This window comes from Macaca nemestrina, chromosome 19 (assembly GCF_043159975.1).
Source record: "Macaca nemestrina isolate mMacNem1 chromosome 19, mMacNem.hap1, whole genome shotgun sequence".
Taxonomy (NCBI): Eukaryota; Metazoa; Chordata; class Mammalia; order Primates; family Cercopithecidae; genus Macaca; species Macaca nemestrina.
Window position 1 is genome coordinate 25,884,804 of NC_092143.1, and position 18,205 is coordinate 25,903,008.

The following is an 18,205-nucleotide window of genomic DNA, read 5'->3' on the forward strand; positions in this document are numbered from 1 at the left end:
AATTTAGTAGTATGTATATAAATTAAATCCTTTAATCATTCAATATTCATTAAACATCTAATATAGTGATAGCATAGTAATTTATATTATTGTTTGTAAAATAGTATATGCTTTATCTAGTTTTCGTAATGTATAGTCTTTATGGATCCATTTTAATTTTTAGCTCTGTAATTCCAGTTAGGCTATAAGTCTTTGAAGAAAAATTTCTATGTGAGAATTCTTCACATCCTTTAGGGAACAAATTAAAAGGAATATGTCAATTTTACTTCTCAAATTTCTTGATGGAAAAAATCCAAAATCATGAGCATGAAACTTTAACCTATTGAATATTTTTATTATGTCTTGGCAAAGTAAAACTTGCAGTATTTCCTCTTGATTGAAGATCAAGACATAATAAAAATATTAAATACGTTAAAGAAAAATAATCAGAATAAGAAAAATGAGAAATCCAAAACCTATTTTGTTCTTACTATTCAAATTTCAAACCAACAGATTTCATGAAAAATGTTCTAAGGCAATTCCTTATAGTTTTAAGTCTATGGCACCTAAAATTTATGCAAAACCTTGCAAAATTATTGCACAAACTTTCAGTTTTAAAACTCAGATACAATGATCTATTTAGAGAATGGATTACTTAACACTTATCCTGAATTATAGTCTGCTGTACAGAGGTTAAATTACATTATAAGTTGTGCAGTTTGAAAATGCAAATATCGGCCGGGAGCAGTGGCTCACGCCTGTAATCTCAGAACTTTGGGAGGCCAAGGAAGACAGATCACCTAAGGACAGGAGTTCAAGACCAGCCTGACCAACATGGGGAACCCCATCTCTATTAAACACAAAACATTATCCAGGTGTGGTGGTGCATGCCTGTAATCCCAGCTACTTGGGAGGCTGAGGCAGAAGAATTGCTTGAACCTGAGAGGTTGAGGTTGCAGTGAGCAGAGATTGTGCCACTGCACTCCAGCCTGGGCAACAAAAGTGAAACGCCATGTTGAAAGAAAGAAAGAGAGAAAGAGAGAAAGGGAGGAAAGGAGGAAGGGAAGAAGGGAGGAAGGAAAAAAGGAAAGAAGGAAAGGAAGAAAGGAAGGAAGGAAAAATGCAAATATCTCCTTAGTATCATAAATGTGTAAATAAAGTGACTATCAGAGCAACTTATCAGTGTCAATACTAAGACTTATTTTATCTGTTCTACAATATTGAACTCTAATATTTTCCACTAGAATTTTAATAATAAACATTTCATCATTAATGAATTTAATAAAATATGATAATTTTCTTTTATCCAAGAAATTCCTTCTCTTAATGTGATGTTTGGCTTTAGCCTTAGCCTTATCTGAATATGAATTTTTAACTCTTGGTCATTCAATAGTCAGTCAAATATGTATTCTGTAAGCTTCTAAACAAATTCACATGTATACATGTTCTTTTTACACAAATGACTTATTAGCATACTACTCTTCAGAAAATAGTTCAATGATAACATAGATCTATCTCACTCTTTCTAACAGTTACATTTTATTACGTTGGCATCCTCTAAAGTATGTAATCACTCTCTCAGCAATGGAAATCCAAGTAGTTTCTAGGTTTTTCTTTTTCACAAACGATGTTTAATGAATGTGCCTTTATATTTATCTTTGTGTACTTTTCCCAGTGTATGAGTGTCATATTTTCCTCAAAGTGGAATTGCTTTTTTTTCTATGTGCATTTTAAACTTTGATAGAGATTACCAATAGCAAATAACAATAGATTATAAGAAAGCTATTCCTCATATCCTTGAATAGCCTGTCATTGGCTTTATTTTCTGATAAAAATGTATTCATCTTTGTGTCAAGGATTAAAAATGGTAACAAAAACATTAGAGGTGCTAGCTAGCCAGAGAAGAAAGAAAAAAAAATATGTATATATATATATATATATATATAGTTAAAATTCAATCTCATTTAAAATAATTTTAACTGTTGCTAACAAAGGCAAATCAGTAAATATTAAGACTTTTAATATATTTTTCCTCTGCCACTTTTATTTAGCCAGTATTATCTTACAAAGATACATAAATTAAAACCTCCTTGCTAGGTCCTCTTACCTGGTGACTCTTTTGCCTTACTTCCAACTGGTGTCCACCAGATGTCTCCCCTCTCCATCAAGGTGTTCTTTTCAAAAACGCCTACTGCTTTCAGAAACACATACTGGCAGAGTAAATCTTAACAATATTTCCTCATAGAATTTGTCTTCTTTTTTTTTCAGGACACAGATCATCTATCTACAAATAAAAAATGGCTTGACATTAATAGCATTTCTTCCATTTTGGAAAAAAAAAATAAGGACTGATAGCCATAAAAGTAAAAAAACTAAAAACTTCAGGAAAACATCATTACATAAGGGGGTGGTATGTACCTTGATAACATGAAACAATTTTACCTAAGAGAATCTACCAACTGAACCCATTTGTTTGGGTACAATAAAGATATATATCTCCTTATAATTTAAATATATTTAACTCTGCTTACATTTTTATGAAAGTCCTGTTTAATACTGTCAATGTTTCTCAAAGGTAATCTCTTTCTGGTATTGCCAAATTACAAACATTGAGTGTTCAATACATATTTTAAGACCTTCTGTATCGCTTGATATTGGCAGGTGATTTATAAGAACAAAACAAAATCTCTACATTGACAAAGGAGCTGTGGCAGCAGAAGGGGAGGCAAGTAGAGGAGAGCCTCAAATAACACAAGAGAAAATGCAGTTTTTCAATTTAGTGTCCTATTTATAGTATTGTGCACTACATAGTCATGGTAGAAGTACAAACATGAGAAAACACACAGGCCAAAGATCTCTTAAGATACAGTCACATCATTCTCATTCTCAAAACAGGAATGTGGGAGAGGAAAAGAACCACATGAGTTCTTTTATTTTTTTACCCCCAATTTTTCATTACCTTTCATCTTTCTTATCTACCTGCAAGAAGTTTCTTTTGAATTAAGCTTGCAAAAGAAAAATGAAGTTGCATACCCCTACCCTCTTTGCCATTCCAAATCCTCTAATATAAGAAGACAATATTTCCATTCCTATTTTTCAAAGTATCACCTCCTTTAATCCTCATGACAACTCTGCAGGCATTATTGAACTTAGAGGGACAGGTTAAGGAACGTGTCTACCACATACATTTGGGCAGACTAGAACACAGAGCTCCCAGTGCTTTCCACTTCAGAGCATCTACTTTACATGTAGCAACTTTGCCTATGGTATCTCCAAGTCCGTAAACTTCTGGCTCTTCAAAAATAAAGATATTCATGACCAGTCTGGGCAACATGGCAAAACTCTAGCTTTACAAAAAAAAAAAAAAGAAAAATTAGCTGGGAATGGTGGGGTGCACCTGTTGTCCCAGCTACTCGGGAGGCTGAGATGGGAGGCCTGCTTGAGCCTGGGAGGCAGATGTTGCAGTGAGTTGAGATCACGCTACTATACTCCATAGTCTGGATGACAGATCAAGATCCTGCCTCAAAAATAAATAGAAAGATAGATCGATATAACTGAACTTTATAAAACCCACCAAAATAAATTATAATGGATTAAAGAGTGCAATAAAAATGGCACTTTAAAGGAGAAAAAAATTTGGATATTGACGTAATATTTAGTGTTAGAGAAAGATTTTAGAGGCATAGCACTAACAGCAAAAAAATAAAGGAAGAAAAGGTAGATCTGTAGATAAGAACAGTTTTATACTTCTTAATTTAAAGCACCATAACTAGGCTGGGCACGGAGGCTCATGCCCGTAATCCCAACACTTTGGTAGGCGAGGTGGGCGGATCTCATGAGCCCAGGAATTTGAGACCAGCCTGGACAACATGGTGAAACCCTATCTCTGAAATTAAAAATAAATAAATAAATAAATAAAGCACCATAAATAAATAAAAATATAAATTACAGTGTGAGGAAGTACTTGCAACATATATGACAGGTAAGAGGTTTATTCTTTCCATATTTAAAATTCATTTACAAATCAATAAGAGAAGATAAAGAACCCATTCAAATGGACCAAAGACACAATAAACAAGACAGTTCCAGCCAATAATACATGTGATAAACATGAAATAACATAAACAAGCATGAAAACATATCCAATCTCACTAGTTATAAAATTTTTAAAAACTTAAGACAATTGACGTTAAACTGATCTTGTATCAGTTTGGGCGATAATTTAAAACAATACTCTTTCAATGGTGTGAAGAAACTAGACACTCATATTGTTGATGGGAAGTAAATTTATATAACTTTTCTGAAGAACAATTGGGTAAAATATTTTAAAGGTCTTATAAATATACATAAACTTGAACCCAGAAATTTTTAGTTAACAGGATTTATCTAATGTTAAAATTATTAATGCATTCAAAGATGTTTATTGCAATACATGTATTTTAAATACCATAAAAATAGGATTCAACTTAAATGCCCAAATATAGGAAATTGGTCAAATTACACTGCATCCTTACAATAGATTATTTTAAAGTCACTGAAAAATATCATGGTGCAGGATAATATCGGATTTTTCCTTTGTTCTTTTTAAACTTTCAATTGACAAGTAATAATTGTATGTGTTTTGGGATGCAATGTGATGTTTTGATATATGTTTATAACATAGATAGAATTATTAAATCAGGTTAGTTAACAAATCAACACCTACTTATCTTTTGTGATGAAAACACCTAAAATCTACCCTTTTAGCTATTTTAAAATATGCAATGAATTATCGTTTATTATTGTCACCATGCTATGCAATAGATTATTAAAACTCATTCCTCCTGTCTAACTAATACTTCATATCCTTTGATCAACAGCTCCCTTTACCCATCCACACCCCTTCCTTGGCCCTTGGTGGCTACCGTTCTCCTCTCTACTTCTGTGAGCTCACCTTTTCACATTTTCTTTATCCATTCTTCTGATGATGGACCCCTAGATCTCTTCCATATCTTAGCTATTGTGAATAACACTGTAATGAACACGGGAATGCAGACATTTCTTTTGCATATCAATTTAAATTCCTTTCAAGATATATCCAGCGGTGGGACTGCTGGATCATATGGTTGTTCTATTTTTAGTTTTTTGAGGACCTCCACACTGTCCTTTATAATGGTTCTATTAATTTACACTCCTACAGACAGTGCACAAGGATTCCCTTTTTGTCACACCCTCACCAACATTCTTCACACCCTCACCAAAATGGCTATTTGATAATAGCCATTCTAACAGGTGTGAGGTGATATCCCATTGTGGTTTTAATTTGCATTTCTTTGATGATTAAAAACTTTTCCTCTAATGTCAGTAACCAGACAAAGATGCCCACACTCATTACCTTTATTCAACATAGTACTGGAAGTTCTAGCCAGAGCAATTACATAAGAAAAGGCATTCAAATAGAAAAGAAAGAAGTGAGATTGTTTGCTGATGATATGATCTTATATGTGGAAAAAAAGACTGCACACAAAAAACTGTTAGAACTGATAAACAAATTCAGTAAATTTGCAAAGTACAAACAAAAATCAACAGTGTGTCTTTAGGCTAAAAACAAATCACCTGAAAAAAATTAAGAAATCAGTCTCATCCACAATAACATAAAAAATACTTAGAAGTAAACTTAATCAAGGAGGTGAGAGATTTGTATACAGACCATGTCCAACTTATGATGGTTTGACTTACAATTTTATGCTGGTGTGAAAGCAATACACATTCAACAGAAACCGTACTTTGATTTCTCATACAACCATTTTATTTTTCATTTTCAGTGCAGTATTCAATAAATTACATGAGCTCTTCAACACTGTATTATCAAATAGGCTTTGCCTTAGATTATTTTACCCAACTGTAGACTAACATAAATGTTCTGAGCACATTTAATGTAGGCTAGGCTAAGCTACGATGTTTGGTAGATTACATGTATTAAATGCATTTTCAACTTACAATATTTTCAACTTATGATGGGTTTATCTGGACATAACTCCATCATGAATTGAGGATCATCTATACTGGAAACTAGAAAACATTGATGAAAGAAATTGTAGTCCACACAAATAAATGGCAGGCAACAAAAACAAAAAACAAATAAATGAGATTGCATCCACTAAAAAGCTTCTGCATCGCAACGGAAGCGACAGAATGAAGAGAAAATAGAAGGATTGAGAGAAAATATTTGTAAACCATAATCTGATAAGAGGTTAATATACAAAATGTTTAAGAAACTCAAACAACTCAATAGCAAGAAAACAAATAAACTAATTGAAAAATGTACAAAAGACCTAAATAAACACTTCTGAAAAGGAGACACAAAAATAGGCAACAGCTATATTAAAAATGCTCATAATTTTGTTTTTGGCTTGGGTAGAGTTTGTGATACATTGCTAAGTGAGTAAAAAGTAACAGACAATACCCTGGAGGCAGAGGTTGCCATGAGCCGAGATCGCACTATTGCACTCCAGCTTGGGCGACAGAGTGAAGCTCTGTCAAAAAAAAAAAAAAAAAAAAAAAAGGAAAGAAAAAGAAACAGACAATAGAAATAAGGTAGACACTTAATTCCATGGTTTGGGGGAAAACATGATACCTATGAACAAAAATAAACTTAAAAAGTCTAACAGGACCATATACAGTCCTGTGCCACATGATAATATTTTAGTCAATGATGGACCACGTATATAATGGTGGTCCTATAACATTGTAATGAAGCTGAAAAACTCTTGTTGCCTAGTGATTTTGCATTGTCCTAAACGTGATAGCACAACACATTAGTCACATGTCTGTGGTGAACATACATACTGTTATCAGTCACATAAAATATAGTACATACAATTTTGTACAGTGTATATTACTTGAAAATTATGATAAATGACTATGTTACTGGCTTATATGTTTACTATACTGCAGTTTTTATGATTATTTTCGAGTATAATCCTTCTACTTATCAACATACATTAACTGTAAAACAGCCTCAGGCAGGTTCTTCAGGAGTTGTTCCAGAAGAAGGCATTGTTAGTATTGGAGATGACAGCTCTTTTGATCCTCAAATAAAGATGTGTCTATGAAAGTTTGAGGTAGATTACTACTGAGCAAAGATATTTATGTTTGAAGATATGACTCGATCTGTAAGGTTTCCTTAATCATATCTGTGGTGATTCAAGATTATTAAAGAAAGTGATGGAGATATCAAGCCTAAGGATCTCTGATGGGTGTGGAGGACAGGGCGTGAGCTGGGGTGGGAGAGGAGAATCTCTAGGAGAACTCCTGACCTCTGGGAGCTGCTGAGAAATTGGGCAGGGCATGGCCGTGGGTCCACACTGTCTTGTAGACTCCATCTCAGAGTCAGAATGGATGCTGGTTGCCTCAGTTTCCCCACCAGACATGACTTTGGCTTCACTGGTTGATTTCTGGCTGTCCCAAGTTTCAGTGTGTTCTGGTGCCAATGTCTTAATTTTAACAAAATGATTTTAATGTTGAAAGACATAATAAGGCAGCTGATTAACTTTCTTTTGCCAACTTTATTCAAGAAAAATAATGGATTAACATGATAATCATATCCAGACTACAATCAAGGAGAACAATCTGCGACTACTCAGAGACAGATATGTGTGTTTTTCACCAGCATGCAGTGTGAAGTTTTATTATAGCAACTGTTTATCTTTAAAGAAATATACTAAAAAAGAAGCCAATGATCATGAATAACATATAGTTAAGGGGAAGGAGGGAGAGAAAAAGGAAGAAATGAACTAGTGACCTCCTCCTAATGTAGTTCGCTGACAACAGGTTGAAAGGGTGGCAGGAAAAGTTAGTAAATCCACTACTTAAAATTCTCTAACTTTGGATTTTGTAGTTTAAGATTTCTTGTTTAAAATTTTTTTTGATTTTTCAGAAAATCTGGACAAATTTATTCCCATTTGGCCAGATCTTTTCAGTAACATACTTTAAAAATTTTCAGCAGGCACACTCCATTACCAAATTTGAAATTTGTACTGTCACATTGGTTAGCGTTCTATTTTCTTTTCTTTTCCTTTTTTTTTTTTTTTTTTTTGATACAGAGTCTCACTTTGTTGCCCAGGCTGGAGTGCAGTGGTGTGATCTCAGCTCACTGCAACCTCTGCCTCCCAGGTTCAAGCAATTTTCCTGCCTCAGCCTCCCGAGTAACTGAGATTACAGGTGCCTGCCATCACACCCAGCTAATTTTTGTATTTTTAGTAGAGATGGGGTTTCACCATGTTGTTTAGGCTCGTCTCAAACTTCTGACCTCAAGCAATCCACCTGCCTTGGCCTCCCAAAGTGTTGGGATTACAGGCATGAGCCACTGTGCCTGGCCAGCATTCTGTTTTCTATGTTTAGGGAAACTCAGTTCTATTTACGATTCTGTGATTTTGGTTACCTGTGCTCACAAGAGCTATTCTTTTTTTTTTTTTTTTCCAGATGCTTCTCACAAGCCAATATTATTAGTCTTTCTCTAAAGAATCACTAGGGGACTCCTGGATTGTGGATGAATTATCAGCTCCAAAGTGACTGGGGTAGTCTGCAATGTGTTCACACGTATGAAAGCTGGTGAGTATAAGGAAGGCACCCAACATTTTGTACAATCTTCGAAGCTTTGCACCTGTCAACTTAGTGCATATGGTATTTTGTCATTTTTTAAACATTTCACCCCCAAATTGACCATTTTTCTCCCTTTCCTTACGTGATCTTATTCCAAGAAAAAAGGAAGCTACTCATAGAAAACAGACGGTATATGCACCATGATTAGAACCCCTGGGCAAAGCTGAAGGCCATTTGGTGACCTTAATTCCAGGTATCAGTTTGGTGTTTTGCCCATGGTAAATACCTAAAAAAAAAATTTTGTGGTTTTTAAAAGATACAGTCACAAAATTCATAAAAAGTATTCCTCTCACTTTCTTAAAATACATTTAACTTTATCAGTTTACAAAAAAATTCCTCTCCACACTAATTTTTAACCATATGGAATTTTAGGAAAGATATTTTATTTTTATTTTATTTTTGTTGCTATCACTAATGACTTATCATCATTTAATAATGTACCTGTGTTTAGTAGATTTTGGATGTTTGGAATTAACTGCCTAGGGTTGACACAGGTTCCTAATCTTGATCTGCCTGTTGGATGGACAGAGTGATAGTGAATCCCTGGTCTTCGGAGTTTTCTCTTTGTCCAGAAGTGATGGGCAGAGTGATCATGGTACAAGGTCTTTGGGGTATGAGCCTTCTCAGGGCTTTGTAACAGAGGGAATTCATTATCCCTTCTTCTACTTCCCTGCTTTTCCTCTTTCTCTCCTGCCATGAGAGTACATGGGGAGGGCTGACAGTGAGATTGAGGACAGATAAGAGTTTGTGGCTACTATCTTGCCCACATTCATCATGGTGCAAAGGTGAATGCCATCACAACATGATGCTCAACTCCTTAGGCAAACCAGTTCTGGCTGGCCCAGTTTAGAAGGTGGAAATTAGAGTGGGTAGAACCCAAGACAGGGCAGTGTTGGGACCGAGGTGAAGCATACAAAACCAAAAATCTCTCAGGTTTGAGCTCCAGGGTCTTGCTGACTTCAGTACTTGTCTGTGTGTCTGTCAACTAGAATGAAGCAAAGTTTTTGTCTATAAAGCAAATGCAAAAAAAAAAAATCATAAGGGAGCAGAGATTGAGAGAGGTTGTCCATTACTCCCATAGAATAATAAACTATACTGTGGTCTCTTGTAAGAACCAGACACAAAGGATTGATCAGACTGAATTACAGTTAATTCACAAAGTAGGAGCACAGACTGTTCATCTGGTGCTGTGGTTAGGCTGAATAATGACCCCTCAAAGATGTCTCCATCCTAAATCCCCAGAACCTATAAAAGTGCTACCTTACAAGGTGAAAGGGGCTTTGTAGATATGATTAAATTAAGGTTACCGAGACAGGGAGATTATCCTGGATTATCTGGGTGAGCTGATGTAATCACAAAGGTCCTTATAACTGGAAAGCAGAAGGTCAGAGAAGAGAAGGTGATGTGATGGCAGAAACCACCCTGAGAAAGCAGATCTGATATGGACTTGCAAGCATGCATACTGATGATCTGTGAAATTAATCAGTAATGGCCAGTCAAAATACCAGCGTTCTGATCAGCCCTGAGAGCAAGTGGTCATCATAAAACTGACAATCTAAGCAGAACACAAACTTTAAGCAGTAGTCATACAAACAAATATAAAATTATAAAGTATGCTAAATGCTATAAAGATAAAATTCAGGGTGTTACAAAAGAATATAAAGAAATAATATGATTTAGGATGTAGGGTCAGGCAAGAACTTTTGGAAATTAAGTAGCAACTAGCCAAGAGGAGTTTGGAAAGAGCATTCCAGACGGGAGGGCGAGCAAGCACTGAGGCTCTCACATGAGATACAGCTTGGAACGTTCAGAATGCCAAAGAAGGCCAATGTGGCTGTTGTTGGTGAGCAAAAAAGAGAAGGTGGAAAGTCATGCTGGAGAAGGATGGGAGGCACTGGAGGGAGTGGCAAGTCAGGGGAAGGATTTGGAATTCCCTGTGTTCAGCAGAGCATGCCGACCTGCAGGAAACACACTTAGCCTGGCCCTTCCTCTGCTGTCTTTCGTGTCCTGGTGACGGGTAACCCTTCATAGTCAACCGGTCCAATAAATGTCAGGAAAGAGTAAAATGGCTTAATCCAAGCTCCATAAAGTTCAAGTAATGCTGCCAATCTGTGAGTCCAGGAAATAGTAGTCATCATTGCCCTTTCTTTAGTTCTTGTGCCATGTCTTGAAAGAACAAAGGCAGAGCATTCTCTTTGATCACAGGGATATCTATTGCTTGGGGAGACCCTACCCATAGTTCTATTTACCAGAGCTTAACGTCTATGTGTTCGGGTTTTTAGGTTCTCTAGAGTAGATAAATGAATGAAAATTGCTCTAGTAGAATATAGATGCTTACTAATAATGCAGAGTAACTTATCTATTTCAACGGAGAATTTACAAAGAAGAATAAATACTAGTGTTCTATATCAGGTGGGTTTTGAACCATATTGCCAAAAGGTTACCCCCATCTATGCCTGTCCAGTAATTAATCAAGGATCCTTGCTTTAACACCCTTTTCTCTCTTCATTGATATGTCAGCATTCTGTTTGGAATCCTGAGCCTCCATCATAGAAATCATCAACTGATAAAATAAACTGCACCGAAGCGGTAAAAGAGTTTTGAAGCTAAGGATCCTTCATTTCTACAGAATTAACCACTGATATTTTAGTATTTGGTCTCTTGCATCAAGAGCTCTGTAGACTAGAATCCTTTGGAAACACAGTGGGGAAAACAAATTCTGGTCTACTTTCAGGCAAGAGGATGCTTTTAAGAAGGGAAGAACTGAAGTTCAAGATTTAACTACTAATAATTCTTTGGGCTAATCTGAAGCAGGGCCTTTCAAACTCCTGCTGGCTTTAGAATCAAGGGGAGAACGTGATTCTAATGCTCTGGGTGGGTGACTCAGTAACCTGTGTTATAGTACAGGATGTGTCACAGGTTACTGGGTCATCCACCCAGAGTCTCTGATTCAGTAGATCTGAGAAGGATCTGAATATTTGCATTTCAAGTTTGAGATGATGCTGATGCTGTTGGTAAGAGATACCCCTATTTTGTGAAGCACTGATCTAGAGAGGGGCAAATTCCTCTAATTCTATAGGACTGAGCCTTCTGATAACCTGCTTGCTCATTCTGGAGGAATCTTTTCTTACCTCCTGCGATCTACATGGATCTTCTACCTTGTCCTACTCTCTTCTTAGGCCTATCTTTCTCACTGTTTTTGGTCCTTCTCCCTCTTCTACTCAGATAACTTGATGGAGATTCAGAGGTACTGGCCTCTCCCTCCTATGAGCTCTAGACTGTAGCACCTCACTGACTGACAAACCTCTTTCACCAGCCGCTGACCACATAGCTGTCTGTATTGACTCTCTGCTCTGGTCTTTGTGATTAAGAGCTGAATTAAATGATGCACTTTGGCCCAGTTCTTGTAAGCAGTACCTTCATTAAAATGAATGACTTTAAAGAAGAATAATTTATGTCTTATAGGGCTTTAGAGATCACACTATGTAGAAAACTACACAATTCACCTGTGTGTTCATTAATGCAATATAATTGAAGCAATGAAATGAGACGGGAATGCATGAGTGAAAGGCATGTAACGAGATGTACATTTAATTGCATAATAGAAGATGAGGTACTAGAAAGCATTACATCAGCCTGGATAAACTTCTCCTTCTGGAAAAGATTCCTGCTAACCTAGTCTACAAAGCTCTTGATACAATAAACTGAGAACACCTTTGCATATGAGTCTTTTTGTTACTACAGCCATTTGCAGAGGAAGCCAAAAGATGTCTCCTGATTGAATGTAAGGAGAAGTCATTGGAAATACGCATGGATACTGGATACTAAGTATTCTAGAAGAAGGAAATGTTCATGCTGCCAACAATATTTACTGAGAATTTATTTTTAATTCAGATCAAATGGCAACACTAGGAAGATTCTTGATTAGGGTTTAGGAGCTAAGTTTCTGTCCTCTTGATGTACATCTGCAAATTTCTGAAGGATTTAGGTTAAATAAGGAGTGTCATTATTCTGTAGATCTCTAATAAGATATTGTCACTCCCACCTAAACATATATTGTTACCAGCAAGACACTTCAATGACCAGGAACTCCATGCCTTTGCGTAAGGCTTCCTGACTCAGGAGCTGCTATAGAGATTAGGGGCCTTCTCATTCAGAGTTATAGATAATGTAGTAATGGAATCTGGTCAACAATACATGGGGTAGGGAGGATGGGTGGGCAGAGAGGAAAGGGTGTAGGAAGTAGTCTGTGCATGATATTGTATTATTTCAAATTGAATTTTTGATGTAAATGAGTATACATAATAGAACTGATATAGCCAGGGTTCAGAAGCAAGCTTCCTCTCCCTTCCTCTGGCTGGTAAAAATCTCTGGGAGGTCCAGACCTGGAAAGAGATGATTAGAAATCTAGACTATGAGCCAAGCTATTACCCAGTTTTCTTGAAACCTCACTTTAGCATTCTCAACTGGGTCTTTGCATTCATCTTTTCTTTCAGGAAGTCCTACTTGACAGCAGCTAACCACATAACCATATTCATGTTCAGGTATAAAGTCTGATAATAACTTCATGTTCTGTCCCTGTTCTGTACTCCCATAACTTAGTGTATGTTATACTATTACATACTCCATGTGATATAGTTTGGCTCTTTGTCCACACCCAAATCTCATGTGGAATTGTAAACCTTACATGTCAGGGGAGGGGCCTGATGGGAGGTGACTGGGTCATAAGGCAGATTTCCCCTTGGTGTTCTTGTGATAATAAGTTCTCACAATATCTGATGGTTTAAAAGTGTGGGCACTTCCCCCTTCACTCTTCCTATCTCTCCTGCCACCATGAGAAGAATGTGCTGTGCTTGCTTCCCCTTTGCCCTTCCACCATGATTATAAGTTTCCTGAGGCCTCCCAGACATGCTTCCTGTTAAGCCTGCAGAACTGTGAGTCAATTAAACCTCTTTTCTTCATAAATTACCATATCTCAGGTAGTTCGTTACAGTAGTGTGAAAGCAGACTAACATAGCAAATTGGTCCCAGGGAGTGGGGCACTGCCATAAAGATGACTGAAAATGTGGAAATGACTTTGGAACTGGGTAATGAGCAGAGGTTGGAACAGTTTGAAGGGCTCAGAAGAAGACAGAAACATGTGGGAAAGTTTGGAACTTTATAAGACTTGTTGAATAGTTGTGACCAGAATGCTGATAGTGATGTGGACAATAAAGTCCAGGTTGAGGTGGTCTCAAATGGAGATGAGGAACTTATTGTGAACTGGAGTGAAGGTCACTCTGGTGATGCTTTAGCAAAGAGACCTATGGTATTGTGCCTCTGCCCTACAGAACTGTGGAACTTTGAACTTCAGAGAGAGATAATATATGATATCTGGTGGAAGACTTTTTTTAGCAGCAGTGTTAAAGATGTGACCTCCTGGCCGTTTCTAGAAGTGTATGCTCGTATGTGCGAAGAAGAAGATGGTCTGAAATTGGAACTTACATTTAAAAAGGAAGTGGAGCATAAAAGTTTGAAAAATGTGCAGCTTGACCATGTAGTAGAAAAAGAAAACCCACTTCCTGGGGAGAAGTTCAAGCTGGCTGCAGAAATTTGTATAAGTAACTAGGAGCCAAATGTTAACAGCCAAGACAATGCAGAAAATGTTTCTAGGGCAGATCAAAGATCTTCCTGGCAGCACCCCCCATGACAGGCTGGAGGCCTAGGAGGGAAAAATGGTTTCATGGACTGGCCCAGGACCCTGCTGCTCTGTGCAACCTCAGGACATGGCATCCTGTGTCCCAGATGCTCCAGCTCCTGCTGTGGCTAACTAGGGACCAGGGACAGCTTGGGCCATTGATTCAGAAGGCATAAGCCTTTGTGGCTTCCATGTGTTGCTGGGCCTGAGGGTGCACAGAAGGCAAGAATTGAGGTTTGGGAACTTCCACCAAGATTTCAGAGGATGTATGGAAATGTCTGGATGTCCAGGCAGAAGTACAATAATGCAGTGGAGCCCTCATGAAGAACCTCTACTAATGCATTGTGGAGGAGAAATGTGGGGTTGGAGCCCCCACACAGAGTCCCCACTGGGGTACTGCCTGGTGGAGCTATGAGAAGAGGACTACCATCCTTCAGACCACAGAATGGTAGATCCACTGACAGCTTGCACTGCTTGCCTGGAAAAGCTGCAGGCACTTAATGCCAGTCCGTGAAAGCAGCTGCAGGGGCTCCAGCCTGCAAAGCCACAGGGATGGAGTTGCCCAAAGCCTTGTATCAGTGAGCCCTGGATGTGAGACATGGAGTCAAAGGAGATTATTTCAGAGCTTTAAGATTTAATGACTGCCTTGTTGGTTTTTCACTTGCATGGGGCCTGTAGCCCCTTTGTTTTGGCTAATTTCTCCCATTTGCAATAGGAGTATTTACCAAATACCTGCACCCCACCCCCACTGTATCTTAGAAGTAACTAACTTGTTTCTTATTTTACAAGCTCATAGGTGAAAGGAACTTGCCTTGTCTCAGGTGAGACTTTGGACTCGGACTTTTGAGTTAATGCTGGAATGAGTTAAGATTTTGGGGGACTGTTGGGAAGGCATGATTGGTTTTGAAATGTGAGAAGGACATGAGATTTGAGGGGGTTGGGGTGGAATAATGTAGTTTGGTTCTGTGTCGCCACTGAAATTTCACGTGGAATTGTAATCCCCTTGTGTCAGGGGAAGGGTCTGGTAGGAAGTGATTGGATCATGGAGGTGAGTTTCTCCCTTGCCATTCTCATGATAGTAAGTGAATTCTCACAAGATCTGATTGTTTAAACATGTGTGGCACTTCCTCCTTCTCTCCCTCTGTGTCTCTTGCCACCACGAGAAAAAGGTACTTGCTTCCCCTTCACCCTTCCACCATGATTGTAAGTTTCCTGAGGCCTCCCAGCCATGCTTCCTGTTAAGCCTGCATAACTAACTGTGAGTCAATTAAACCTCTTTTATTCATAAATTCTCCATAGCAGTAGTTATCTATAGCAGTGTGAGAATGGAAGTACACCATCCTTATCTTCTTTAACTTACAGTTTCAGGGGACATATTACTATGCCTCCTGTCCAAGGCAAGTCCTACATCCTCAAGAATTTTCCAGCTCTGGCCATTCTTAGTCATTTCCTTTGGGGGAGCAGTTAGATTGTTTCTATGGTTCACTATTTATAAAATTCCATGATGAATAGTGTTGTGCATGAGTCTTTACTTGCATTCCTAATTATGCTCTTTGAGGATTCTATAAGCAGAAGTGTATATTAAAGGCTATGAGCATTTTAAAATTTTTGTTAAATGTGTCCAAAGTGAGATGTGGTACCACAAAGAAAACATATTAATAGTGATTTCTTCTGGAATCTAGAAAATTGGTGGGTTTTTCCTCCTGCTCCCATTCTGCTTTGAACTCTGCAGTTTGTTTTTCACAATGAACGTGTACTTTATTCACATTAGAAAAACAAACAAACAGAAAACCTAAAGAACAAAATCCTAAACACTCTTCAAAGCTCAGCTCAAATGCTGTCTCTTCCATGAAGTCTTCACTGTTTTCTCTGAAAGAGGGCATCTGCAAACCAACAGAACCCTCTGTTTCTACCACTCTGATCCCACAAATATTTGGTACTTCTGTTTTTTACCCAAGACTAAAGGTCTCTGGAGACAGAGATTATTTCTAATTGTTCTTTTATGCACCCAATGTCTTTAACATAATAAATATGTGGGCAACCAAATGAAAATTGTTAATTAGCAGTGTCTGGTTCTTGGGAAAAGTCTGGTGTCTGCCATTCCAGCTCAGTGAAGTTTTGCTAAAATTTGACTAATTCTTCTCATTCCACTGACTAATGGAACAAGCTTTCTTGAAAACGGTGAGGAGTAATAACATAAGGCACAAACCCCTGAAGAATGATTTCTAGTAGAGTTATTCTTGTATATACACAGGCTGCTGGGCCTGAAGCAGTGGTTCCTTAGTAGATGTACTAATCAGCATTTCCTGGGGAAAGTTAATATGGTTAAAACTAGGCTGCAGTTGTGTTCAGTCCTCATTGGCTGTTGCTAAGGTTTGCCAACAAGAACAATGTAGAAAATAAAATCTCCTAGTGCAATTTTTGCTCTCCTTTCCTCTGGATTGTTACTAGCTTGAACATTACAGGGAAGTTCCTCGTCTGCAGTTTGTAATTCAGGTGTAGAGCAATGGATAAAGTCTCAGATGACTATCATTGTAAAAGTATCTTGCTTCATGTAAGCCACCATCACCATTCTGTGCACTGGAATTTTGTAGCCTTTTTGTCAGTAACTTAACATCAGTGCATTACATGTCATAGCTATTTTTGAGGCTGCTATAATCTTCCATAATCCACTCAAGACTTGGAAAACGTTTCCTTTGAAATGCTTTATTCACTTGGATGAGTAAAATGGAGATTAATAACTTGTTCATAGATGACAAATAAGAAAAACAAAGAAACCCCACCTCCTCAAAAGCAAGGTTGACCTTGCCAATGGCCATTGGAAGCAAGATTAATATGGGGTATAGGTGATGAGAAATGGCAAGGCAAAATAATGAACCAAGAGTTTGAGTCAAAAATGAGTTTAGGGCAGAGTCATATATAAAATTCCTCTGCTCAAAGAAGCACAGGAGATAGTGACCTGAAGAGAAGCAGGTCACTAAAGACTGGGACAATGTAATGTTAAGGAGGAAAAATAATTTATAGTCCTGTTGAAATGCCTAAACTTCCCAGCATCAGAGACTACCTTGGGTTAAAGTACTAAATGGTCACTTTTAAATGCAAAGTATTGGGCTCTTCCTAGTCTGCTCATAATACCAGAGGCCCTGGACCCCGTAAGGAGGTCAGTTGGACATTGGGATTGCATGGTGGACACAGTCCAGAGCACCAATTGCTGCCCACAGAGAACAAACCTAGACCCAAAGAGGGACATTAAAAAAAGAAAGTGGGTTGTTTTGGAATTGCTGCTGCACCCCTGGCAGGGTGGAAGAAACATGGAAAAGGCATTCTAGAAAAGTCTGAGTTGTCACTGAAAAAAAAAATCACCTACTCCACAATCCTGTTTTGGAGGATCCCTGAGACAAATTATGAACAATCTAGCAATTCAAAATGAAAACCATAATAACTACTGACACTTGGTAAGCATTTAGTATATATTACTACTATTCTACAGCAGAATATTAACCTATTTAATCCTCAGAACAACTCCATAAATTATATACTACTATTCCTTCCATTTTGCAAATAGAGAATCTATGTTTGGATAGTTTAAGGGCCTTGACAATATAAGTCACAACTTACACATTGAATGGAAATCCAAACCCAACTTTCTCTGACCAAAGAGCCTGTTACTAACTACAGTGAATCACTATCTCACTCTTCTAGAATACAAGAGCCATACTACACCTAAAGTGGAAATCCCAGTGTTTCTTCTTTCCCCAAAATGAGTAAAAATAAAAATAATACCATCCTTCATTGGTATGATCCTTGCCAGCTACAAAATGCTTTTGTGCCCATGATATCCGATTATCTTCAAATCAAATTTAGAAGCAAGTTTTAATATCTCCATTTCATAGATGAAGAAGCTGA